This window comes from Hibiscus syriacus, unplaced genomic scaffold (genome assembly GCF_006381635.1).
Source record: "Hibiscus syriacus cultivar Baekdansim isolate YM2019G1 unplaced genomic scaffold, ASM638163v2 tig00110332_pilon, whole genome shotgun sequence".
Lineage (NCBI taxonomy): Eukaryota > Viridiplantae > Streptophyta > Magnoliopsida > Malvales > Malvaceae > Hibiscus > Hibiscus syriacus.
This window is the reverse complement of record NW_024062688.1, coordinates 9,593,628-9,617,031: the sequence shown is the minus strand read 5'-3', so window position 1 is coordinate 9,617,031 and position 23,404 is coordinate 9,593,628. Positions and strand designations below refer to the sequence as shown.

The 23,404-nt window shown below is 33.5% G+C and overlaps 4 pseudogenes; 2 read left to right on the top strand and 2 right to left on the bottom strand.

Moving 5' to 3' along the window:
• The first annotated feature begins 721 nt into the window (after positions 1-721).
• LOC120120126 lies at positions 722-2,340 on the top strand (annotated as a pseudogene).
• Positions 2,341-3,206: 866 nt separating this feature from the next.
• Positions 3,207-22,709, bottom strand: LOC120119771 (annotated as a pseudogene).
• LOC120119770 lies at positions 8,459-10,270 on the top strand (annotated as a pseudogene).
• Positions 11,397-12,691, bottom strand: LOC120119769 (annotated as a pseudogene).
• Positions 22,710-23,404: the final 695 nt, after the last annotated feature.

Genomic DNA, 23,404 nt, shown 5'->3' with positions numbered 1-23,404 from the left:
GAAGTTTGTGAGCAATTTGAACTCGACTTGAGTTGATTCGACTCGAATTCGAGTTCGACTCGAGACCTTACAAGCTGAGTAGGGCAAAGTTCAATTTGGCTCGATAAGTTCGCTAGCAACTAATTAATTTTTTTAAAGAAAATATTGTATTAAAAAAATTACTAATTTACTAATATATAATAAAAAAATGATAAATTACTAATTTAATAACTTTCTAATAGATAATTAAATATATTAAATTACTAATTATTAATTATTATTTTAATACACCACAAAATTAAATCCCAATAGATTGTTATTTTGATATTTAGATTTTAAATTTGTTTTATACATTCTTTTGATATGTTTGGTTAAATTTATTAATTTATATTTATAATAAGTTCTATATAGTATTAATAGATTTTACTTATAGTTAAAAAAATAAAATAAATTTTTTGATGAGCTTAACGAACAACTAGTTTAATGAGCTTAATGAGTAATTAATAAAAAAATTAATCAAGATATCGAGTAAAATTTTAACAAATTTAATGAAACTCGATTTTAATTAACAACGAATTAAGTTTAACAACAAAATATTTTAACGAGAATGAAGCCGAGCAGTGCTCCACTCTCATAAACACTCCTACTTAAAAGTTAAAACTAAATCTGCGGAATAAAGAGCATTGCCTCTCAAATTGCACAGATTATTTTCGCTTCGATCGACCTCTGCTCTCCTTTCACCATGCCCAAGCAGCGGGATAATTGGTCTCCTTACGACAACAATGGAGGGTATTCTTTTTCTTCCATCAAATAAAATCCATTTTTAAATTTTATTGATGTTTTTTCCGTGTGTGTGTGTGTGTGTTAATTGCAGATCTTGCGTTGCAGTTGCCGGCGCCGATTATTGTGTAATCGCTGCCGACACTAGGATGTCGACGGGTTACATATTCTTACCCGTGACTACTAAAAAATCTGTAAACTGTAAGTTCTTTAATCCAATCCCTTGTTTTTAAAATGGGAAAATTAACGAGAAATTTGACTTGAAGAAAATAACTTCGCAGGGGACGGAACCTAATAGTTTCTTCCGAAAGTAATAGTCTTTCCATTGCTTTTATTGAAGGAAGCTTTTATTTTTGGCACAAGATAGTATCTGTTGATCATTTATTAGCATATTGAGATGCAGCTGCTCGAACGCCGGTCCTAAACCGGGTATTGTATGTTATTTTTAGTGTTGATGGTTGGTGCATTTTTAAGTGTTAATGGATATAATCTCTAGCTATTTACCTGTTTTTTTTTTTTGGAATTTTTCGATCTTTCTTCATCATGTATTTTAATTAGTGTCAATTACTTATACATTGCAGAGCAGATAATGTGTTATGGCATCCTCAGGATTTCAAGCTGATGTGAAGGCTTTACAAAAACATTTGGCAGCTAGGCACCTGGTGAGCTTTCCAATTTTGAAATGATGGAATATTTGTTTTAAACTGGAATGTTTGCTTCACTTCTGTTTGCACAAACAAGAGTGTTAGTATTTAGTAAAATAATTTACGGAAAAATCAAATTGAATGTTAGCTTCACTTGTTTAATTTGATGTGGCTATAATTTTAAGAACAAGAGCATGACTTGTATACTGCTAAAACATTTACCACAGCCGATTTAATAAACTTATAATTTTAACGGTGCTTCTCAAAATACAGATTTATCAGCATCAGCACAACAAGCAAATGAGCTGCCCGGCGATGGCTCAACTGCTGTCCAACACCCTTTATTACAAGCGCTTCTGTCCTTATTATTCTTTTAATGTCTTGGTGGTATAGATAACGAAAGTAACCTGCCTTGAGCCTTAGTCGTTAGTTTTGAGTCTTTCATTCTATTATGAATATAAATTGAATAGTCTCATGTTAAACCATTAGGAAAGGGTTGTGTCTTCACATGCGATGCCATTGGTTCCTATGAGAAGGTTGGGTATAGTTCTCAAGTTCGGGTTCAACACTTATCATGCCATTCTTGGATACCAACTGAAATCTCCAAGCCCGCTCCTGTTGCCTGTCCAGGTATGGTCCTACTTTTGATTATTTTCTGTTTAGTTCATTTACCTACTTTAGTAGTTTATATAGAGATTTTTAACCTATTGGTAAACTCATATGTACTAGTACTCCCTTCGAGTTTGAAGCTGATAATAAATTTCACTAGGGCTTGTACTAGTTTTCCTATTGCTCTTGGTTGAATTTTGGTCATAATGTGAATTCAATCTTTTAACCTTTTTAATTTGTGATGAACAAACAGGGAGACAAATTGGAAATTGTTGTCATAAATGCCGGTGGGATCCAACGGGAATACATGGATCTCCGCAAAGATTGATTGATTTTCTTCTACTTTGTTTGTTGTTTGAATTAAACCATCTTCTTGATCTTAGATTGCAGTTGGCTTTATTTCCTTACTTACTAAACAGAAAATACAGAACATGGACTTTATTTCCTAAAAAATGTTCCTGGCTATCATTCATTGCAAATTGAACTTGAACATATAAAAAAGTAATTTATGTCAATATCAACTTAAAAATTAGAACTTCATTAAGAAAAACCCCAAAAAATGTACTCATTTTCTTTCTTTGCTTCTTATCCTTCTCAGCAAACAAGGAAATCCAAAAAAGGAGACGAAAATTTTCCATTAAAAACAATAAATCAAAACCCAAATCACAAAATGCCTTAAAGCTTGCTACTATAACTATATATGGGCATCTAAATATGGGTTGATGCTATAGCTTTCGATCAATTTTGACCACCTGTGGCTTGTGGAAAATGCTTCTAACCCCACTAGGCGACTGATAATATAGGCAACAATCGACAATGACTGGGGAACAATTCACTGATGGAATTAAACCATTTCAAGACGGTTCCTTTATTCTATCAACCGCTTATTATTCGACTACGAGAGACAATGCATCGGACCAACAAATTATAAAAAATGGGGGTATATAAATAGTTTTTTAAGAATATGCACCATCATATATTAAAGGTCAACAATAGTTTTAAGATCAGGTCTGGCCATTTTTTTTAATTGGATTTCAAGTATCATTCACACTTGTACCCGAACTATTCCCTCACAACAAATTATTTTAGCTCAATTTGGCTAATCGATAGCGAGTTATGTATTTAAAATTAAAAGTTACATAATATAGTGTTTATTATTTAAAAATGAAATTACTAAATGATTGGTGGATTAAATTTGATGCTACTGTATAGAGCATACAGAAGTCACTGACGGCGAGATTACTGAACTGGTGACGTTTGATGTGCACTCCAATCAGCTAAAGTTATAACTAGAAGTCTAACGAGTTTGGAACCATTAAACAACAACACAACAATAAAATACTTGATTATAAGATTTGCATTATAATAAACTTGATAGTCTTTCTCTCTTATTCTTAGAAGATTCAAAGGACTTATTCAGCTTTAAATTGATTCCTTTATATATCTTCTTTCTGGCCCTTGCTCCCTTCAACTTTTGTACCATGCAAATATATAAGTTACTACTTAGATATATCCTTTTTCCTTGCAGCACTGATTGCATCATCAAACATTTCCTCTATCCCATAATTAAATTTGAAACCTGTATCCAACAGTTTCTTTGATGACAAACTAGGACGTTTTATACCCTTGATTTCTGCTAAGGATCTGTCAACACAGAAACGACTCTGTGTTAGTCCATCATCATTATGACGATGATGAAAATGCAGAAGGAAAGAGGTGCACTCACTCTGGTGTTTGAATAGAGAATTCTGGGTACTTGGAACACAGAAATTCAGACAACTTTCAAGACGCATAGTGTGTGAAGAACAATTGTATCTTCCGTTCGCATCAGAATATTCAAGCAAAATATGTGCCCTTACCACGTCATCAACATGCACAACCGGTGTTTTTAGAAAACTAAATCCATACCTGTACAATTCAACTTCAATGCTTCAGGAGGAGAAAATTATATTTTTTTTCAAAAGTTAGTGCGAATATATGATTCTTTCAATATATAAAAGTTTTTTAATAAATAATTATACACACTTCTTACTTTAATTTTAGATTCAGATCAAAATAATTTAATCCTCGATATTTATATTTTAATTAATTTAATATCATTAACTTTAAAAGAGTCAAATAACTTTATTTTAGAAAATGTAGACTAAAATATGAAAATTTTGATAGTGCTTATGTGACATCCACAGACGTCAAGTATATTTCATGCATGTATATTAGTACTGTTTATCTTGTCAATAAATAATTTAAATCTTAAATTTTTTTTATAAAATTAACATGTAACACGTAAATATCATATAAAATGTCATTTAACATGATTGAAATTTAACATTTTATTGGAATTTTTAATAAAAAAAACAGTGATTTAACTCTATTTGAAATGTTGAAAAATATTTAACTTTTATTAAAGATTGAAGATCAAATTTATCTAAAACTTCAAATTAATTGATACATGCACCACCCATCCCTATCATTAATGATAAATAAACAATTTTTATTATTTGAACTTTAAATCTTGGTATCATAGAGTGTAGATTAAGTAGTAATTAAAAAAGTGATAATTAAACAATAAGATTATATTTGAGTTGAAACCTTCAAAGAAAAAAATTATAAACGTATTTATGTTGGAATAGAAAATATCATATTACTAATAAATAAAAATCTTCACTAATTGAAGAATAAATGGTACATTAAAATTTGTTGATCAATTTTAATGATAGAAGAGAATGGTATTCTTTCTAGATGTCCTGAATTTAATCAACTGCATTTATATGGGTTTATTACGTTGTTTGTCTAAAATTATCATCATATTATCTTGTAATGATCTCAACTATTAAAAATAAATAAATGATGCAAGTAGCTGGCTTTTACCTAAGATGAGAGCCAGGATGAGCGCACTGAGCCAGGGAACTTGGAGCATATGAAAGGACCAACACAAACTAGGAATCAGTGTCACCACATCCAATCCATGTTGTGCACCAAATTCAAGAGCAGCCCTCTCTGTCAAGGTCTTTGAAATTATGTAAGAACCAAAGCTTGGGTAATGTTTTCTCTAACGTAATCCACATTAGACCAGAAACTCTCATCCATCGTGTCCAAATCCTGGCCGTTGAAAACACAGCGGATGCACTAGAAGTATAGACAACTCTCTTCACTGTTTCTGATTTTAAGCATGCTTTCAATATGCCTATGTTCCACTGATCGCCCTTTCCGTCAGGATTTCTTCAGTTTCTTTGTTTTCGAATCTAGTGGAGTGGCTACATGGAACACTCCTTTGCTTCCCTCAATGGCTGCTTCGAAACTACCGGGATCACTAAGATCTGCATTGAAGATTTTTGAGCTTGTGGTCTGCCTCTGGTAGACTTGTGAGGAAACTAAGGTCTCTTTGTTTTCTGCTCATTCCTCATTTATCATATAGGATTTTATGTTAGAGAAATAAACTTATAAAATTTTAAATAAATTATAATAAAAATTTAAAATTTTCAAGGAGAATCACCTCCGTCAACCTCCCTTCGATCCATCTATGATCATACTACTCTTTAGAATAAGAGAAGAGAAGAGAAGAGCTGTTACCTGGATCAGCTCTAACAGTGGTATGAACGGAGTAACCCTCCTCCAAAAGCCTCTTGATCAGCCATGAAGCTATGAATCCTGTACCTCCAGTCACACACACTGTTCCCTTGTCGACTTCCATTGCGCTTTACTCGCTATTTTCGATGTATATTCTTCGTGTGGTGTTAGATTATAGGCGCATTCCTTTGCCATCGATCCATCTTCAGCCACTTATTCTCCATATTGGTTTTGTTTTTTGGGGACCACTGTAGGGGATATTTCGATCCTGAATTGAAAATGCGGGCGCAATGACCTCATGCTTACATAAAGGAAAGAGTAAACTACGTATTTAGTATCTAAATTATTAGTTTTGATCTATTTTAATATCTAAACTTTTATTTCTTTTAAAACTATACATATCGTTTTATTTTTATTTTATTTTAGTATCCGTTATTAAAAAATTAACATACAAGCTGCAGAGGTAGGCTTGGGCCTACCTAGACCCCATGCCCAAGAGAATTTTGTTATACTTTCATTATATTTATTTAATTTTATTTAATTAAAATTAAGTTAATTAGAATCTATTTATTTTAAATTTAACTATAATTTCACCTCTTTAAAATCTTAAATTATAGTTGTTTGTTTCTTTATATGAGATGATGTTATTTTTCTCTTATTTATTTAATTTCACTATGTGCTTTTTAAATTCAAAGAATTCTTTTAAAAACATGAAAGTAATCGAATATCTTTACTGATATTTTAGATTTTTTTATCTTTTTCTACAGTTTTTTTTTCTTATTTATATTTTGTTCTTTAATTACATATGAACTTGATTTTATTAGTTGTGTTTATAGTCGCATTCCTTTTCCATCGATCCATCTTCAGCCACTTTCATGCTTACTAAAGGAACGGTAAAGCACATTTTTTTTGATACTATTACATGTTCTGATTGTTTTTTCGAAAGTCCAATGTAACATTTCACGTTGTGATATTATTAATTTAGTCCATGTAGAGTTCTTGCATTGATGATTGGAAAATATAGATTTATTTTTTGTTTGTTTCTCTTCCATAACTGGAATGTATTTGTTTCAAGACGCAAAAGAATTCAGGAGGCGCATATATTCGGCAGGTAAAGCCATTTTTGTACTAAATCCCTATAAATCAATTATGAATACTTATACATTGCTTCCTGGTTCACTCTTGCAACACTTGATCTCCTCCTTACATTCTATTCCTTCATTATTATTTATCCTATCGAGATCCATTTCTTTATAATTAATTGTTTTTGTGTAACTGGACATGTGACAGGCTCTGAATCTATTCTTATCTCAATAATCATAGATGGAGACAACTTATTCACACCACTTGAACAGAAAACGTGAAAACATTTACTTCCTCCACAAATGCAAAATTGATCAACGCCAGATGTATGTCTTGCGCTTCTTCAAAAAGTTATTGTAGACACCGTTTTTATTCGGGTATACAAAAATATTTTATTATATTATTTATTTATTTATTATTATTATTATTATTATTTCATTATTTTTTCAAGCCCACACTCAACCACCACGATTCAACAACCTCGATTTAATAGAATTCAGAAAACAAACTAATATATTTGAATCCTATTGAAACACTAAAAAGTGAGACATTTGAGTCCAAGTGGAACTCTAAAACGTCTATAAAAATAACCTATCACTAGGCTATTTAAAGACAAGCAAGAGGAAGGTAACAAATACATATTGGAATAATCATTGATTTTGGCAAAGAGGGTTCTTTCTTTTATTTTAGCATTCGGCCTATTATCGTTTTCCCACTTATGCTTATTCTCCTACTCTACTTCGCCTGGTCCGGAAAGGCTTCCAATCCTTGGAGCACCTGAAGGAATAAAATTTTCAGATCAAGTTCAGCTCGCAACGTCGCGGCTCGGTTCGCTCCACAATCCAGCGCTGCACCATCGTCGTTTCGTGTCTCATCAAGGGTTTCTCTATCCAATTGCATTTTTAGGTGTCCAGTTGAAGCGTGTTTCTTCTTGGAATCGATGTTATCGTATCACTCTGCCACTGTTTCGCTTTGATGATTTCGATGCTCACTATTTCTTGCAGCAGCACTGCTTGGTTCTCTAAAGGGTTGGCTTTACATTGTTATAAAATACTCTATCATAGTATATGTAAAAAGTTGGTTTTATTTTTTAATTTTTAGCATTTTTTATTATTATTTATTTTATTTTTTACTTCTTATTATTTTTATTTTATTTTATTACTTTTAAAATTTTTTATTTTTTTATTTTTCCCTTTGATTTATTTAATATTATTATTATTTCTTATCTAACATTTTCAACTTTTAGGTATATTTTCAATCGATCAAAGGTAATTAGTTTGAATTGAATTTTTAAATTTTGATTTAAATTTTAATTTTCGTAATAAGAGAATCGACGAATTAATAGGTACTGAAAGGCAGTACAAGTGTGCTAATCCTTCATTGACTAAACCGACTCCTGAACCCGACACATTTCTAGTAAAACGCAAACCAAGTAAGATGGTGTCCGATCCACCTAAAATTTATTTTTTTAAATGATCGGTGATGACTTTAACCATTTCATTCAAGTCGAAACCTAATTCTAGCCCACGTTATAAATGCGCATGTTTAAATAAACTTTTTGATTCCTCATTTCACTTGTGGCGTTGAACAGGAGTTCAAAAGAATTTCTGGGAAGATTGCCTTGTGACAAATTTCTCAGGAAAGCAGCCTCTTTAAGATCGTTATTTCTAAGAATTTGGAAAATTACCGGAACATCTTTCTTATTCAGCATCTCCTAATGGGTTCCGGCCTTTTCGTAAAAATCCAGTGTTTAAAAGCCCAATGAATATCCACCAAAGGACCAGAAGAATATAAACCCTAGCCCGAACGAGTGATTCATTTTTTTTTCCAGGGTTTCTTTGCACAGAGCAAGCAGGACAGAAGCCAAGCAATCGAACTCCGAATTCAGCAACCATGGGTCGTATGCACAGCCGAGGGTTTGTATTTGCTCGTTACACATAATGAGTCATTATCCACCACAACAATACCATGATTTATGCCGTTGAAATCAATTATTCATGATCGAATCGACTCTGTTTGCGGTAAAGGTATCTCCGCATCTGCTCTGCCCTACAAGAGGACTCCACCAAGTTGGTTGAAGATCTCTTCCCAAGATGTGATTCACTTATTTTGATTATGCTTTTATTTTTTTTTTCCTTAGGAATTTAATCAATCAATGATATGATTTTCTTTATTGTTTTTCTACTTTGAAAGAACAAATTCATTTTCTTTCAGATTATGTTCAATTTTTTGTTTGTTATTTTCTTGTGATCCTGCGTGTGAATAATTGAATCATCTACCAGATTGATTAGAATAGTGGCAGTCAAGAATCAGATGTTTAATAAATGGAAGCTTCATTATATTTATAATACTAGTTAATTAATTCGACATTGTAATGGCTACAACTCATTGAACGGCTTTAGGGGTGGAAGGGAGTGTTGTGTTGTTTTAGAGGTTTCGGGTTTGAACATGTCTTCAGGGGTTAAGATAGATTTTGGATAGATACTATTTTGTAATTATCCTAAACTATTAAAAATACATTGTAATGGCTACAACTCATTGAACGGCTTTAGGGTGAAGGGAGTGTTGTTTGTTTTAGAGGTTTCGGGTTTGAACATTGTCTTCAGGGGTTAAGATAGATTTTGGATAGATATATTTTGTAATCATCCTAAACTATTAAAATAACATTGTAATGGCTACAACTCATTGAACGGCTTTAGGGGTGGAAGGGAGTGTTGTTTGTTTTAGAGTTTCGGGTTTGAACATTGTCTCAGGGTTAAGATAGATTTGGATAGATACTATTTTGTAATCATCCTAACTATTAAAATAACATTGTAATGGCTACAACTCATTGAACGGCTTTAGGGGTGGAAGGGAGTGTTGTTTTTTTAGAGGTTTCGGGTTTGAACATTGTCTTCAGGGGTTAAGATAGATTTTGGATAGATACTATTTGTAATCATCCTAAACTATTAAAATAACATTGTAATGGCTATAACTCATTGAACGGCTTTAGGGGTGAAGGGAGTGTTGTTTGTTTTAGAGGTTTCGGGTTTGAACATTGTCTTCAGGGGTTAAGATAGATTTTGGATAGATACTATTTGTAATCACCCTAAACTATTAAAAATAACATTGTAAGGCTATAGTTTCTGGTTTTGCATCCCTGCAATGTTATTATTGTTTGGCAATAATCGTTAATCTGGATTTCATCATTTAGGTGGAGGAGAACATTTGCAAGTTTGCAAAGAAAGGTTTAACCCCATCACAAATTGGTGTCATTCTCCGTGATTCTCATGGGATTGCTCGGTGAAGAGTGTTACAGGGAGCAAGATTTTGCGGATACTGAAAGCCCACGGTACATCTTTTGTCGAACTTTCGTCTTTTGTTTCAATTTTCTTCAATTCTGATTCCTTTCGAAGATAACATTGAACCCATCTTTGTTTTCTGTCAGGACTTGCTCCCGAGATCCCCGAGATCTGAACCATCTGATTAGAAGCAGTTGCCATCAGAAAGCATCTCGAGAGGAACCGTAAAGACAAGGATTCCAAGTTCAGGTTGATCTTGGTCGAGAGCAGAATCCATCGTCTTGCCCACTATTACAAGAAGACAAAGAAGCTCCCACCTGTATGAAATAGTAAGTATTTGTATTCCTCCCCTATGCTGTTCTTCAACATGAATGCCATTTACAAAATCTCCTCTTCACTCACTGAAAAATAATTATCAGAGATTGGCTGTGACCTGCAAATCTTAGCACTTTTTCCTTATGCAGTGAGTCAACTACAGCCAGTACTCTTGTGGCTTAGAGCAAGGGCACATTATGAACCAGCTTCCAATGTTCAATTGCGATTCACCTTGATTTGCTGATCTCAACCTTTACTTTTTTTTATTGAATGTTTAGTGAGGGGAAATAGTATGTTTAGTGCATCAGAATAAGTGATATTTCCCCCCCCCCCTTTCCCATTGGAAATGTTTGAATCTTAATGCATTTGCTTTCCCGGGGAGGTATTTGAACTAAAAGTTTCTCCTTCCATTGAAGAGAATTCCAAGTCTATAGTTCAATGGACTAATTTTGCAGTAGTTAGGCTTTGAACAAAAAGGACTGATAAGATGATCTTTAAGTTCAATTGAATTTTTTTCATTTAATTTTAGGACTAAATGAATTTTACTTGGTTTTAAATCCAAATATTTTTATTTTAATTGAGGGATTAAAATCATTTCTGAAATTAGTTGGAGTCCAAGTGCCAAAAAAGAATCAAATTCTCTACAATTCTGGCAAAAATCATTGAACTAGAAATCAGTAATTAAATAATGATCGCGCATAGGGACCGTTATATAAAAAAGTAATGGTAGCAACCGAAATTGTTATTGAAAATGTGACCGAACCTGAGATTTAAATCTATGCAATAAACTCTAAAAACTTAAAATGATGCAAATAATACCTTCCACGAATCATAACAAATATACAGAATGGAATACACATCAGCGTGTGCTATCTTATTGGTAATGATACAATGTGCGCAATCAGTCACTACAATGTAAGAAAAAACTAAGAATTACATTCAAGAAAGAAAGAAAATTGGTGTGGTGTTCTTTTGATATAGCGTGTGCCTTGCCCAGCAAACAATGTCCACTGATCTCAAACCTTCTTCAAAAACACAAGAAATAACAAGAATCCCGCAATGAACACAGAAATATTAAAAACAAATAATTATGAATGCTAATGAACAGCAACAACTATGAAGAATTCAAAGAATGAATTCATCCTACAGCTTTCTTCACTCCAGAATAGTAACTCAGATACCACCTCACAAACTTCTTCAAACCACTCTGCAAATTGGTACTCGCTTATATCCGAGCTCCCTCCGAGCCAGGCTAATATTAGCATGAGTGAACTCAACGTCCCCGTTTCGAGGCAACTTCATTATCTTCCTCTTTGCATTCACATTCAATAGCCTCTCCAAGATACAAGGTCCGAAACCGGAACAGGCCAAGTGTTCCCCAGATTGTATACCCTCAATTGAGCTGGACCCTTCTTCTTCCCTCCACTACCTGTGCTCTTCTCGGCCGTATCCAATGCACCTAAACACCCTCTCACAATGTCAACGTAGGTAAAATCCCTCGCCACGTTACCGTGATTAGCTGCCTCAAATATCTGTATCGACTTCCCCTTCAATATACCCTGGTGAAGAAGAAATATGCCATATCTGGCCTACCCTAAGGACTGGAAACGGTGAAAAACCTCGAACCGGTTAAAGAAAGTCCGTATATATGATTGTAAGTATGTGCAATTTCTTCACCAGCTTTCTTAGTCGCAGCATATAAACTAGCAGGTTGATCAGTTCTATCTCTCTCGGAAATGGAACTTTGGTATTAAGACCGTAAACAGAACTTGAAGACGCCCACACGATCGCAGGCTGCGAATTAGTAGACTTGGAAATTTCCAGTAAACTAACGAAACCGGCAATATTGCTATGCACATAAGAGCCAGGATTTTCCATGGCGTACCTGACTCCAGCTTGAGTAGCCAAATGCATAACGTGGGTGAATGCCACAACGTCGAAAAGTTTCCTTAAAAGAGACGAATCATTGATGTCTCCTTCGACAATGTATACCCCAGTTTGCTCCAGAAGTGCTCGTCTGGCTCTTTTCAGCCAAGGGTCGTAATAGTCATTGAAATTGTCGAGTCCAAGAACGCCATCTCCGCGCCTTTTCAAAGCAGCCGACACGTGGGTACCGACGAAACCGGCGGCTCCGGTGACCAAAACGGAGATGCCGTTGTGGGAACGGATACGGGAAGATGAACTGACCAGTTTTTCCCAAGCGGGTCCGCCCCAGTTGAAGGTACTGAGAGAGCGGCGAGAAGGATCTTGATGGAGGGGATTGGATGAGGGTGATCGAAAGAAGAAGATGAGGATCACGCCCATGAACATAAAGGACCAAAACATGAGCTTTGCAAGAGAGGAGTGCCACCTCAATCTGTGTTGAACGTAGGCTGATTTTTCCATATTGAATTTCCCGGGCGTCGATGGAATGTTGTCAAGATGAGACATTGCTTCGACATTGATGAAGAAGAAACCCAGAATTCGGAAAATCTTTTTTCTTTCGGTAGTTCCGGATTTGCGAAAATGGGTACTCCGGCGAGAGGGACTGTTCTGCGTCGGCGGGCGCTTTCGGTGTGGAGAAGGAGGAAAGGGAAGTTATTTATGTAAGTTCTTCTCTACCTGGGGGGTTGGGTTTTTCAGGCGGCCGCCGGTTACGGTGGTGGTAATGGAGCTTTCAGTGTGACTGGCTATCTCTGACTCATTTTGATGATGAAAATGAGAATCTTGAAATGATGGGTTTGTTGGGAATGTCTCAGGAAAGGCGGGTTAATATACGGTTAATATACAGCATTACCGGATACATTAAAATGTATTTAATAAATTCGGTTTAGCGGTACTTATTATGTTGACAACTAATAATGTTTTAGGTAGAAAATATGAAAAACTATTAAAAATTTGGTAACCGGTAACTTTGGTTATCGGTAAGTATCTATCATTTTATAAAAGTGTCCATACTTTAACATATCAAGTAAATTTTACCGGTTTTGTCATAATGAATCTGGTTTTGTCATATTTTTTACCTGTTATATTGTAAATTATCTATCCTTTTTATAAAAGTTTCATACTTATTTCACTGTGAAAATATATTTATTATTATCTTTAGTTAATATTGTTAAATTTAAAATCTAAATAATATTTTATAAAATATCAACAATCAAATAATTTTGTGTAAATGAAATTATTAATTAATATTGTAGGTGGAAAACATGAAACTATTAAAAAAATTGAAACATAAATTACATAACTTCAAAAAAGTATATATCATTTTTATAAAAGTGTCCATACTTATTTCACTGTTGAAAACATATTTATTATTATATTTGGTTAATATTGTTAAATTTAAATTTTAAATAATATTTTATAAAATATCAAAACAATCAAATAATTTTTTGTGTAAATGAAATTATTAAATTAATATTGTAGGTGGAAAACATGAAACACTATTAAAAAATTGAAACATAAATTACATAACTTTCAAAAAGTATATATCATTTTTATAAAAGTGTCCATACTTATTTCACTGTTGAAAACATATTTATTATTATTTGGTTAATATTGTTAAATTTAAATTCTAAATAATATTTATAAAATATCAAAACAATCAAATAATATTTTGTGTAAATTAAATTATTAATTATATTGTAGGTGGAAAACATGAAACACTATTAAATAAATGAAACATAAATTACATAACTTTAAAAAAGTATATATCATTTTTATAAAAGTGTCCATACTTATAAAAGTAGGTCTAAGTCATGAAGAATATTAAAAAATTGTGCTACCGGTTCGTGTCGATCCAAATTAAAAATGTGTCGATCCAAAACATATAACAGGTAAAACTATGACAAAACCTGTATAGAAATGATAAAACCGGTCAAGCGCTACCGGATACATTTAAAGTGTCGGTACTTTAATATAAGGATCGACACTTCGTGAATTTAAAGAGAAGCAGTTTTAAATCCTATAAAGTGTCGATACTTTTAAAAATGTATCGATCCAAAACGATATACCAGGTAAAATATGATAAAACCGGTAACAAAATGATAAACCGGTAAACGTTACCGGATATATTAAAAGTGTCGATACTTTATATAAGGATCAACACTTTGTGAATTTAAAAGAGAAGCAGTTATAGCGCCTATAATGTGTCGATACTTTAAAAAAATATATCGATCCACAACGATATAACAGGTAAAAATATGATAAAACCGATACAAAATGATAAAACCGGTAAAATGATACGGATATATGAAAGTGTCGATACTTTCGTAAGTACGTGTAATAAATTATCGACACTTTCAAAGAAATAGGTAATTATCCTTTCGAAAGTATCGACACCGACATAAAAGTATCGACACTTTTGTATTTGTATCGATTAAATATAATAACATATCCGATGAAAATATAAAGGCCATAGCTAAATATCCTCTGAAAAAAGATAGAACGGACGAGTTTTTGAAATCGAAGCGTAATTGTTGCTGCATTTCAGAAGGCGTTTCTAAAGCGAAGTTTGTTTGTTTGTTGCTGCAGTCGAATCGAAAAGTATGTTGTCGAAACCTAATTTTTTATTATTACAGTAATCGCGATAGGGTTTTTTATGTGTTGTTTGGGGTTTTGGAGTAAGGAAGAATTTGGGACCGATTGCAGGTAGAAATAGATATTCAAGAAAAAATATAAATGTCGATACTTTTATTAAATATTATAGGTAGAAAATGATATTATAGGTTGTATAAATGTGCCGATACATTTTGGTGTGGCCATTCAAATTCTTTTGAAGAAAACCGTTTTACCACAAGAGTAGTTATCTATATTTGTATATTGAATAAAGTGTATGTAAAATAATTTGATTTGCGTAAACTGATATATGAAGGAAAAAATGGAGTCATGGGTTGGAAAATTGTTTGTGGAGCAGATGACTTTGAAATTGAGGCCGAGACTCGAAAGCAACCAAAGGGTGGATATATGTACTTCTAGTAAGTATCAATGTCCTTGTTATTATTGTTGAAATGGTAATTGGATTAAAGTATCGATAAACTTTAAATTGATTACAAATTTTAAATGTTAACAGTATGGCCGAATGCAAAGGATGAAGGGAGATGGCACACAGAGCGGTTCGGTATGTAAAATGAAATTGACATTGAGTAGTATTATTTAGTGTTAATGTATTGATTAAGAAACGTTTATGTTTATATTAGGTGAAAAAAGATGTGAGGTCCAAATGGAATTCAATGAGTGATGCTGAAAAGGAACCTTACATCACACAGTCAAGGAATGATAGTAAAGAATACAAAGAACGGAGGAAAGCACATGAAAATAAGGTATTCATTAAACTTGTAAATACGTTGATACAAAATATATAGAACTATTATATATTGTTAAAAAATTGTAGGAAGTGTCGACAAGATGCAGCATTAAAAGGGTGAATTATTAATTAAACACCTTAAGGAGAAGGGTCAGTTGAATGTGCTGGGAGAAATAGGTTTTGGATCGTTGATCGGAGTAAGGGATCGACCTATTCGGAGGGAATTGTGTCGATCCTTGATGGCACAATTTGACGCCAGTCAATGTATGGCTAGTATGGTGATTATTCATTCCCTCTGGGGGTATCGACTGCTGCAGCCGTCTGGGGGTACAAAACAAAGGCAAAAGTGTTAGAAGTCTGTAGGAGTAAGAACTGGAAAGCACTTGCCTCCAAATATGGGTTTGAATCATAAGGTGACATATGCTGAAGTTGAAGAGGATATCAAAAGTGGATCTACTGGGGGGATGAGCTGAAGGCCCGAGTTCTATTGTACCTTGTCGGGATATTTCTTTGTCCAACGGGTGATACGTCAACGAACAAGGATATATGAAGCTCATTTGCGATGAAGGCTTGAAGGGTGAATTCAATTGGGCTGAATATATCCATTCGAGATTGATTGAATCAATAATCACCTTTAAAAAGGGCAGCCAGAGATATCTCAAAGGTGCATAGCAATCTTAGAGGTAAATGAGTTGAATCACTTTTGTGTTTTATATAAAAATATAAATTTTATTATAAATGCAGGTTGCACTGTTCGATTTTTGGTCGGGCTGTGAGGCAGTGCCGGCTTATGAAAGAACCGGAGTGGCCGCATCCGTGCATGGGGAAGGAAGAGGTGGTTAGAGTGATGGTGAAGTTAAAGTTGGATAGAGGGAAGAAGCAAGAAATGGTAATAAATGTAATTAAATAATATTAAGAATATAATCAATGTCTTAATATTGTAATTTAATTTTGAAGGTTATTGGCAAGGATGTAAGAGGCAGTGGAGGCAGAGGAGAAAAAAGGAGGGATGGTTGTATTGGGGGATGACGGTGAGCGAAACATAGTAACTTCGACATTTTGATGTTGAATTGGCTGATATAAAAAAAAACCAATTTGAAATCATGCAAAGACAATCAAGAGTCGAAGAGAAACTTGATCGAGTCGTTAGAGAAACTCGAGAGAGTCGAAGATACACTTGAGAGCATAAGGGGTAGTGGAAGGAAAAATAGATGGAGTGGTGAAAGAAGTAGATGTGTTGAGGGTCAAGTGGTGAAAGAAGTTGGGGTGTTTAAGGGGTGATATTAAGATGGTGACGGGAGAAAAAATAGAGGGAGTGGTGAAGGAGGTTGTGGATTTGAGGAGTGAACTTGGGGTGAAGGGGGTGGTTGATAAATACTCGGATGAAGGAGCTCAATTGAAGGGTTAAATAAAAGATGAAGAGCTATGTAGAAAAAAAGTACGATGAACTGAAAAAATATGAAGAAGAAAGAGAGAGGAGGAAGAAGAAGAGATGGAAGAAATGAGGCGGAAGGAAGTCGATGTCATTTATACATCGGAGAGTGTTATAGCAGCAGTTTTGGATTCGAATGTCCTGCACCCCAGAAGAAGAAGCAGAAGGTAAGTTTAATAAAGATACTTAATTTGATTTATTATGTTGTTGTGACAAAATTTGTATGCAAAATTGTAGGTTGAAAAAGCGGATATTCCAAGCGGAATTGATGACATCGAAGCTGCAATTTGTGATTATTTATGGAATAGCGAGTTAGAATCGGGGTAAGTGAATATATTGTTTGTGAGTGATATTTAAATATTTCATGACAACATATTAATCCTAATGATTCATACAGATATTCTGTAATCTCATGGGAAATCAATTCGCTACTGTATACGACGTTGCAACGTTGAAGCCTACGGAATGGGTTGGCGGTGTGGTAAGTAGAAAGTAGAAAATGTTAAAACTTATTGAATATGTTTGATTGTGTAATTAATTTTGTTAGGTTATCGATTTGTCGCCTGGACCATATGCTACGATTCTCAAAAGTCTCCGGAGGATTGGCTACCTTCCATACCTCTTGTGGTGAGTTAAATTAATAAATATTGAAAAGTAGTGTTATAGACGGTAAATTAATAATGTTTGTTGCGTAATTACAGCAACAGGCGTTGGATGCCAACAACAAAGAAAGTGTTGAGAGTATTTCTACCTTCTGGGGTGTCATATTGGATACTATGTGAAATTCACCGACGTGAGAAGGTAAGACACCATACCAATTGCAAATGATGTTTTCGGATATAGAATGTTGATTTTTGTCAAATTGGGTGTGAAATTTGTTGCAGATCATGATCACAATAACTACCATAATTCACATTGGTATCTGTTGGTGTTGGATATGGTAGATCGTGTTGTAACAATATATGATAGTATGTTTACAACTGAAGCAGCTAAAACAGAGAGTGAAGGATGCTAAGAGATTGATATGTATGTATGTATGAAAGGACATTATGTAAATTATAATGCATAATTTTTTGGTGCATAACTTCTTCTATTTTAATGCAGATTAAAATATTAGATTCTTATAATAAGAAACGCATTTGGGTGAGTCCTGGGATCTCTAGGAAAGTATCCCTTGAAAAATTTCAAATTTGTGGAGCATAAGAAGAATAGCAATTGAATGGGTATGAGATGTTATCACAAATAGAAAGCTTAATTTATGCAGTATTCATCATAATTGACATGTGTGGTTTTCAAATTTGTAACAGATATGATTGCGGCATGTATGTGATGATGTGGATGGAATCGATCGGTTCTACAGGGCAACTGGTGATTTTGTAAGTGGATAGAAAAAATCGTTTGTGGTAAATTGTTAAAAGTCGTAGATTGAATGCTGTAGTTGACAATACTTAACGTTCTGACAATTTGAAAACAGGTTGTTGGAGACTGGGATCGATCGCGAATATTAAACGATCTCGTAAGCCACAATCAAAATGAACGAAGACAGGAGATAACAAAAGCTGCAATATTACATAAGAATAACAAAAGGATGCAATGATGTAAATGTAGGGTTAATTTTGTATAAGATTTATAATTTGTATACGATTTATATTTTTGTATGTGAATATAATTATGAATGAGATGAGAAAAGTTAGCAGTATGTTGTTGTACATGTTTCTTATACACATTAAGGGTCATGTTGATACTTTGAAGTAAAGGCAAATTTACAATATGGCCAACAGGGTGCACCCATAAAGTGTCGATCCATATAAAAAGTGTCAATCCCAAAAACATCGAAAACCAAAAGTATAATGTAATATGTAATTTTTCAATCTAACCGGTACAAGTCTACCGGTTTTAAAAAATATGTCTAAATAATGTGTCGACACTAATATAGTTTGTGTCGATATTTCTTTTCTAGAATGAATGGAAAACAGGGTGCACCCATAAAGGTCGATCCATATATAAAAGTGTCGATCCCAAAATCATCGAACCCAAAGGTATAATGTAATATGTAATTTTTCAATCTAACCGGTACAATTATACCGGTTTTATGAGATAATATGTCTAATAATGTGTCGACACTAATATAGTTTGTGTCGATATTTTTTTTCCAGATGAATGGAAAACAGGGTGCACCCATAAAGTTTCGATCCATATATAAAAAGTGTCGATCCCAAAATCATCGAACCCAAAAGTATAATGTAATATGTAATTTTCAATCTAACCGGTACATTATACTGGTTTTGAGATAATATGTATAAATATGTATCGACACTAATATAGTTTGTGTCGATATTTCTTTTCCAGAATGAATGGAAAACAGGGTGCACCCATAAAATCCATATATAAAAAGTGTCGATCCCAAAATCATCGAACCCAAAAGTATAATGTAATATGTAATTTTTCAATCTAACCGGTACAATTATACCGGTTTTATGAGATAATATATATAAATAATGTGTCGACACTAATATAGTTTGTGTCGATATTTTTTCCAGAATGAATGGAAAACAGGGTGCACCCATAAAGTGTCGATCCATATATAAAAAGTGTCGATCCCAAAATCATCGAACCCAAAAGTATAATGTAATATGTAATTTTTCAATCTAACCGGTACAATTATACCGGTTTTATGAGATAATATGTATAAATAATGTGTCGACACTAATATAGTTTGTGTCGATACTAATTTAAATATCAAGTGTTTTTCCACCGTTTACGATATATAGTACTCTTAATCGAGAAACCCTAAACATAAAGGCAAGCAGGCAGATCTTCCTCTTTCTTCTACCGTTATCATAAGTGACGATCAGATATTCAGGTAAATTTATCGATATTTTATGGGTTGATTGATTTTATATTGGAGTTTTTATCCTGAATGTGTTTGTGTCCATTGTAATAGGGGTAGCATCCAACCAAAATAGCTCCAAAACGTCAGCGTCAGAAGCGAGGTCTTTCTCAAAGCTCTTCTCAACCCAGTTCTTCTCAACCACCTCCTTCTGTAACAAACGATTCTTCTGAGGAAATCAGGTCCTTCGAAACTCTGAACTTTAGATCCGACATGGAAACAAAGATGGCAGACGAGTTTTAAAGTAAGAAAGATTCGTCCCGAACGTGTCATTGACCTGGGTTTCTTGTTTGATGATAAATATGCATTTAGTTTTAAATCCACATTTACATCTTGGGGTTGGCTTGAATTCCTTGGTGTAGAACCAAGATATTATCCCAACCTAGTTAGAGTCTTCTACAACAATGCTTCCTTACAGCACGAGCCTAATAGACTAATATAATAGGAATTAATACACATGTCATGGGAAGGATATATATATATCTCCAGAAACTATTGCGGAGGGTTTAGGTGTAGCGAATACAGGGGATTCAGATGAAAATGGTGTAGATTGGTCTACAATTAAACGGGTTACTAGAAATAGCCCAATTCACCTCGATGTAGAGTCGAGAGTGTTTCACAAAATGCTCACATGGTATATCCGGCCTAGTGGGGGAAAACATTCAACGCTTCGAGACAGCGATTATTGGTGGATAGCAAAGTATAAATCCAAAACGGCTCCAAACATTGCAAAACTCATATTTAATACAATTGTATATATGGTCACAAAGGGAGCAACAATTTCAACTACACTACCATATGGATGTGTCATCACCCATCTGTTGAAGAAGAAGGAAGTTGATTTTTCGCATGACGCCCCTGTTCGATTAACCCGCAAGATTGACATGGTATTTATTAAAAAGTGGGATATGATTTGTTGAAAAACTCGGTTGGAAGCGTGTCAAGGAGGTCGGATTAGATCAAGAGAGGGAGGAAATGGACCCCGTTGGCCATGAAGAAGAGCAACCAAGTGGAGACGCAAAGATGGAAGAAGCTCCAGTTGCAGAGGATGTCACAATTAAGACCGTGATGGAATACATGGTCAATTTTCGGGAGCATATTGATTCCCTTGTGAGTGGAATGCGATCCGATATTTCATCATTGCAACGTGAAGTCTCCATGTTGCGTAACGAATTACGTCAACGACATCAAACGAGTTAGGTAATTCATTATCTATGTTTCTTAACATTTACACGTTCTGAACTTATTTTATTTTCTTTTAACAGATGTGGACAACCAAGCGGTCGCAGAAGATGAAGCTGACGATGAAGATGACGATGATGATGACGATGAAGCTGGCGATAAAGATGATGACGATGATGATGATGATGATGAAGATGATGATCCAAACAAGTATATCGTGTCTGCAACGCCGCCTTCAAGAAAACTTTTAATTTTTGATCTCAATGGTGTCCTTGCCTACATCCCAAGACTGCCGGCAGGTTTTAATTCTATCTTTTGTATCCATTATTTAACATATAAGCGTAGAACTTTATGCAATTTTTCTTCATGTTGTAGATGTTGTCCTCAGAAGAGGATTATTTGAATTTATGCAATTTTGTGTCGACAATTTTGTTGTTGCCCTTTGGTCTTCAAAGATGAGGTTAGAATATGTTTGAGGCAATTGAATTACTGTAGTCAAAATCGTTAATATACATTTGAATGTTAACATTCAAACTTGATTACAATCTCAGGCATAACGTCGACCGTTGTACTTGAGAAACTACCTGTATTTTCCGAGCATTTTCTATTCGTGTGGGTAAGATGAATGTCATTACAGTTTGCTGACTTTTCGTTGTCTATGATTCCTACATATTTATGTTCGACTGTTTGTGAACAGGATCAAAAAAATGCAAACATACGATTCTGTTACTACTGTAAAGATCTCAATGATGTTTGGAACGCGTGTCCAGATTTTAACGAGCTAAATACACTTTTGGTCGATGATTCAGCGGAAAAAATGATTATAATCCGGTAAGTTGCATTATGCAATATGTTTTTCCAGTTGAACAGATGTTCAGACATTGATTATTTTAACAACTTATGTGTTTATATAGAAATACAATTACATATGTCCACATACCTTTGACGTTGCTTCCCATTCGAACGATAAAGCTCTAGGTATGACACAAATTTATTCATGCTTATGCGAATTTAATTTATTGTTAGTAAAATTGCACCTCATTAGTTTGATAATTAAAATTTTTTATGTATGTCCTCAGAAAAAGGCGGAAACATACGAGAGTATTTGGAAAATTTGTTGAAGGCCTCTAATGTTCCGGACTTCGTTAGAAACAACCCATTTTCATCGGATTAATTTTGTTTGTCGGTACATTATTTGAACATTCTTGTGTATTTATATTTTGGTCTAAATATTGTGTGTATATTCATTAATTATTCCATATTTGCTTCTATGTGTACATATACATTTGAGTGTCTATACTTTTTTAATATATTGTAAAGTATCTATCTTTTTTATAAAAGTGTCTATACTTTTTCCACTGTGGAAAACATTAATTTAAGGTTATCTTTTGAGTGAGTTTTAAGATATTAATTTAGTAATTATAGGCGTCTAATGATTTATTTTTTACGTTACGGTATATATTATTATTAAATTAAAAATTCTTAATATTATTTTATAAAATATCAAAACAATCAACTAATTTTTTGTGCAAATGAAATTATTAAATTAATATTGTAGGTGGAAAACATGAAACATACTTAAAAAAAATTGAAACATAAATTACATATCTTTAAAAAAAGTATCGATCCTTTTTATAAAAAGTATAGACACTTTCAATATAATAGGTAAACATATGATGTAATAGGTAGCGCTTATATAATGTAATAGGTATCGTTTATATAATGTAATAGGTAGTGGTTATATTGTAAAGTGTCTATCCCTTTTATAAAAGTGTCCATACTTTTTTCACTGTGGAAAACATTAATTTAAGGTTATCTTTTGAGTGAGTTTTAAGATATTAATTTAGTAATTATAGGCGTCTAATGATTTATTTTTTACGTTACGGTATATATATTATTAAATTAAAAATTCTTAATATTATTTATAAAATATCAAAACAATCAACTAATTTTTTGTGCAAATGAAATTATTAAATTAATATTGTAGGTGGAAAACATGAAACATACTTAAAAAAAATTGAAACATAAATTACATATCTTTAAAAAAAGTATCGATCCTTTTTATAAAAAGTATGGACACTTTCAACATATTATAAATATACCGGTTTTTTGCGCGAATAGGTCTACAACCTATATCGACACTTTTTAATCTTGTGTCGGTACTTTATGTCCAGATTGGAAGAAAAATGTGTCGATACATTGTTAAAAAGTGTCGACATTTACACATCGGAACCCATAAATAATGTAATAGATAATTTGTAATATAACCGGTATAAATATACCGGTTTTATGCGCGAATATGTCTACAACCTATATCGACACTTTTTAATCTTGTGTCGGTACTTTATGTGCAGATTG